Here is a 6,000-nt window from a genome sequence, read left to right on the forward strand (position 1 = left end):
GAAAAATAAATCACAGTGAAAAAAAAATGGTACCGGTCTGTTAACCAGGAGGAAGAGACAGAAGAGAAAATACTGAAGACAGAGACAGGGAGGAGCTAAACTGTTGTTGAACACAGAAGAAAGACACAATTCAATACATTCAATACAGTTCAATAGCCTACATAAAAAATCAACATTGCCTTTATTCGACATGCTGTCGCTGCAGCACTGTGTGTTTTCTCTACTGGTTCTATCCATTCTAACAGGTATGTTAAATTACACAGAAAGGAATTATTAAATGCAAATGTTTCTTGTGTCTGAGTCTTTTCAGACTATTACAAAATGGTATAACAGATTCATCTCTTCCTTTAGGTGTCAGCTGTCAAAAACTCACTCCAGTGAAGACAGAAGAGTCCAGTTTAGAAGGCAGCACTGTTACTCTGTCCTACACATACTCCAAACAAGCTGATGGCACTGATTATTTCTTCTGGTATCGACAATATCCAGGACACCCACCAGAGTTCCTCATCCATCACTTTGGGACAAAGAATGAAACAAAGTCTGGACTGTCTGTTAGCGTGAGGAAGGATAAAACCCATCTGGATCTGCAGATCTCCTCTGCTGCAGTGACAGACTCTGCTGTGTACTACTGTGCTGTGAAGCCCACAGTGACAGGAAACACCAAAACTCTGTACAAAAACACAAGCTGACACACTGACAAGCTGCTGGAAGCCTTTTCTCCACACTGTTGTACTGAAGGTTTTACCTCCACTAGAGGGCCACATTATCAAGTAGGCGGTGCACTACTTCTGCACTGTGTTCAACCATTCAGTCAATAATAAGTGCTGCTGTGAAGAGAACAATTCTCAGACTGAATGTTGAACATCAGCTAGTTTCTCCTGTTGATTTAAACCTTGTTGTAGAGATGGAACATTGGCTGTGGATTATTCTTGCTGCTCTTTTCTTTGGTAAGATACAAACAGCATCACGTTACAATTTCTAAGACATTTACTGATTGTTCTCCTTTAATCAATCATATTTATTGATTCATCTCTTCCTCTGCATATTCTCTTCTTCCCCAGAGTGTAAAGGAGAAGACAAGGTGATCCAGCCAACAAGAGATGTCATTGCTACTGAAGGAGACACAGTTACACTTGACTGTACTTTTGATAGCAGTACCACTCCGACTTTGTTCTGGTACAAACAAGAAGTAAATGATTTCCCAAAATACATGCTGAAATGTTTCTCAAAATCAGTAGAGAAAGCTCCAGAGTTCCAGAAAGACAGATTTGATGCTACAATCAACAAGACATCAGTTCCCCTGAAGATCCAGAAGCTTCAGCTGTCTGACTCTGCTGTGTACTACTGTGCTCTGAGGCCCACAGTGACAGGAAACACCAAAACTCTGTACAAAAACCTTTGGAGCAAAGACAACACAATACTCCACAACATCCACTAGAGGGAGTCACACACTGTTTAACTTATATATGTGATGGTAAAGTCGAGACTTGTTTCATTCATGAGTCAAAGTTTTGCTGAAGAACTTCAGAAACTAATCTGACATGAGTCTCCTCCTACTGACTGCAGAGCTGTCTTCATGGCAGAGAACTGTTTGATTCCAGATGTGAACATCAGACCAAACACAACTCACAAACTTTCTCAGACTGAACGTTCAATAACAGCATTTCACCTCTGAACATGGAAAAACTCGCTGTGATTTTATTCTTTTCAACTCTCATAGGTATGTATGTTTTTGACAAGAAAAGATGAAACAAAAATACGCTTTAAAAGTCCAGATGTCATCACTTTACCACTAAGTACTCTTCTAAACTGTTAACAGCATCATTTCTTTTCCATTAAAAAGTCATGTTATTGTGTTTTAAAGGGTGAATATCACACTTTAGAACTGAACTGTAAATATAACATGTTGTTTTCCTCACTAGGTAACACCTTGGAAGATGATATTACTGCCAACAGTGCTGAAGAGTTTTCATCAGAGGGTCGTGGTGTCACTCTGTCCTGTAAATATTCAGTTAAAGCCGATAATCTTCAGTGGTATCAACAGGATCCTGGATCAGCTCCTCAGTTCCTTCTCCTGGTCACTGATACAAAATCACCTTCAGTGGTGGAAGCAAAACCTCCACACCCTCGACTGACTGTTAAACTGAATGAGGAGAGAAATCAAGTCGATCTGCAGATCTCCTCTGCTGCAGTGACAAACTCTGCTGTGTACTACTGTGCTCTGCAGCCCACAGTGACAGGAAACACCAATCTGAAACAATCAAAACAAACCATCTGTACAAAAACCTTTGGAGCAAAGACAACACAATACTCCACAACATCCACTAGAAGGAGTCACACACTGGTTAACTGTTAAAATAGTTTGAAATTATACAGTGTGGATTCTTTCTAGAGGAGGTAAAACAAGAGAAAATGAAGCTCTAAATATTAAACACAGAATTAATTCAAGTGTGTTTTACAACAACAACAACAACAACATCAGTTCTGATCATGATGAGGAGTTTTGGGATATTATATGTAAAATTCCTTGTCATAATGGAGTGGATCAAATATCCTATAACATCTAATAGAGCTTCAACTCTAAGATAACTATTGCTGCTAAAATGTGACACCATATAATATATGCAACCAATATAGTGTATTCTTAAATTTTATGGTGATCATTTCATGCCTTGTAGTTTGCCAATATATTATATTTAAATACAATATTTACAAAATACAATTTCAAAAAGGGGTCTTTAATGTGGTTGATGTAGATATTGTTGTAATCTTTAGAAAATAAGTTTTTGTGGTGTACCACAGGTTTCAATCCTCGGTCATCTCATTTTCTATTTACATGATGTTTTCAGATCAGTTGATGAATAAGAACAACATTGATTTTCATTGTTTTGTTGATAATATGAGATTTTGGTGCTAATACTCTCTAGCAGCTGGTGTACATGTAGAGTGCTGGTGTTCAAGACCTTTCTATAGCTGGGTGGTACAAAATGCTGCTAACAGACTGTTAACCAGGAGGAAGTGTAGAAACTCAGGGAGGAGCTAAACTGTGACGTGAACCAGAGAAGAGAGAGGAACTTCTATATTCAACAGAATTCAATACACAAACCATCAACATTACCTTGATTCAACATGCTGTCACTGCAGCACTGTGTGTTTTCTCTACTGGTTCTATCCATTCTAACAGGTATGTTACATTAAAGAGAAAGGAATTGTTTGATGCAAATGTTTCTTGTGTCTGAGTCTTTTCAGACGTTTATAATATTGTATGACAGATTAAACTCTGCCTTTAGGTGTCAACTGTCAAGAACTCACTCCACTGGAGACAGAGTCCAGTTTAGAAGGCAGCACTGTTACTCTGTCCTACAGATACTCAAAAGAAGCAACTGGTAGTGATCAATTCTTCTGGTATCGACAATATCCAGGAAACCCACCAGAGTTCCTCATCTATCACTTTGGGATAAAGAATGAAACAAAGTCTGGACTGTCTGTTAACATGAGGAAGGATAAAACCCATCTGGATCTGCAGATCTCCTCTGCTGCAGTGTCTGACTCTGCTGTGTACTACTGTGCTCTGCAGCCCACAGTGACAGGAAACACCTAAACTCTGTACAAAAACCTTTGGAGCAAAGACAACACAATACTCCACAACATCCACTAGTGGGAGTCACACACTGGTTAACTTCTATAGTATGTGATGGTAAATTCTAGACTTGTTTCATTCATGAGTCAAAGTCTTGCTGAAGAACTTCAGAAATTAATCTGACATGAGTCTCCTCCTACTGACTGCAGAGCTGTCTTCATGGCAGAGAACTGTTTGATTCCAGATGTGAACATCAGACCAAACACAACTCACAAACTTTTTCAGACTGGACATTCAATAACAGCATTTCACCTCTGTGAACATGGAAAAACTCGCTGTGATTTTGTTCTTTTCAACTCTCATATGTATGTATGTTTTTGACATGATGTTGTTTTTAGTGCAGTTCATAATTTACCATTTCAAAGAAACAAATCCAGATGTCTTTGCTTTATCACCTATAACTTCTTTTTTAACTGTTAACAGCATCATTAGTTTGCATGAAAAAGTCATGTTGATGTTTTTTAAATGATGAATATCTCACTTTAGAACAGAACTGTAAATATAACATGTTGTTTTCCTCACTAGGTAACACCTTGGAAGATGATATTACTGCCAACAGTGCTGAAGAGTTTTCATCAGAGGGTCGTAGTGTCACTCTGTCCTGTAAATATTCAGTTAAAGCCGATAATCTTCAGTGGTATCAACAGGATCCTGGATCAGCTCCTCAGTTCCTTCTCCTGGTCACTGATACAAAACCACCTTCAGTGGTGGAAGCAAAACCTCCACACCCTCGACTGACTGTTAAACTGAATGAGGAGAGAAATCAAATCGATCTGCAGATCTCCTCTGCTGCAGTGACAGACTCTGCTGTGTACTACTGTGCTCTGCAGCCCACAGTGACAGGAAACACCAAAACTCTGTACAAAAACATTTGGAGCAAAGACAACACAATAGTCCACAACATCCACTAGAGGGAGTCACACACTTCAACAATAGCTGATGATACATTGTAGATTTTGTTGTGGAGGAGATAATAACAGACAATGAAGAACTAAGATAAAACAGACTGAAGGACAGTGTTTTACTCAACAGAGACTCATAATAATGACGTGTTGTGAGGTGTTTTCATGGAAAAATCAGACATATTGAAAGAGCACCAATGAAACCCTGAAGGTAAATCATATTATGAGGAAATCATTTTAATAATTGCTGAAATATGAAACCATTTTATTACTACAAAGATTGGAATCAGGTATTTCCATGAAGTGTTTGGTATCTCAATCTCAGGTTTGATCTTTTTTATTTTTATAAAATAAGTTTCTCTGTTGTTCTATCAGGCTGTGACTTCTTGTGGTGTCCCACAAGGTTCAATCATAGGTCTTCTAATTTTATATCGACATGTTGTCTGTGGATCAATGGACCTCTAAAGTCAATAAAAACTTTCACTCGTTTTGCTGACAGTATGTAAATACACATTTTCTTAAACCCAATTCTTATTGCAGCTGGTTCATTACTGGTGTTCCAGACCTTTCTGCAGCTGAGTGACCAATGATCATCTCGAGCTGGTCCAAAATGCTGCTACCAGTCTGTTAACCAGGAGGGAGTGTAACTGAGAGAAGAGAAAATACAGATCTAAGAGGAGACTGAGAGATTCAGGGAGGAGCTAAACTGTGACTGAACTATAGAAGAGAGAGGAACTTCTATATTCAACAGAGTTCAATACACAAACCATCAACATTGCCTTTATTCAACATGTGTCATGATCCGCTCCTGGCTTTCCATCCCCACTGCCTGTCTGCTAGTACTTTTCCACTCACCTGCCAGCCACTCCCACCTATCACTGCAACCACATTCACCTGTGCTCCCTCACCTGATCATCTGCCAGCCACTCCCACCTAATCAGTGCAACCACCTTCACCTGTGTTCCCTCACCTGATTTATACCCACTCCTTCCCCTCAGTCCTTGCCAGATTGTCTTCAGCAGCATGCTAAGCTCTCGCGCGTTTTTTCCCGGATTGCTTCCTTGGTATCGACCCTGCCTGTCCCTGACCTATCCTCGTCATCTCTGCCCAGGTAACCTGATCTGCATTCCGTCCCTGACTACTCTGCCTGCTCGCCCCTTGTCTGTTTCCTGCCTGCTGGATTCCCTCCCCGGAGGTCTCCGCTGGGAAGTGGGACTGATTGGCTTCACTCTGTGTGTGATCTGTTACCTGTGTACCGGCTGTGGATTTTTGCAAACCTGTCTGAGCAATAAACTGTTTAACTGTTCCAACACTGGTCTCAGTCTGTGCTGTTCTTGGGTCCAACCTCACACCCATTACAGTACAATCTGGCCAGAAATGGACCCAGCTCAGATTGATGATCGGATTTCCCGTATGGAGGACATGTTAAATCAGCTGATTGCTGCATCTGCAGCTGCC

The sequence above is a fragment of the Centropristis striata genome, chromosome 11 (assembly GCF_030273125.1).
Source record: "Centropristis striata isolate RG_2023a ecotype Rhode Island chromosome 11, C.striata_1.0, whole genome shotgun sequence".
Lineage (NCBI taxonomy): Eukaryota > Metazoa > Chordata > Actinopteri > Perciformes > Serranidae > Centropristis > Centropristis striata.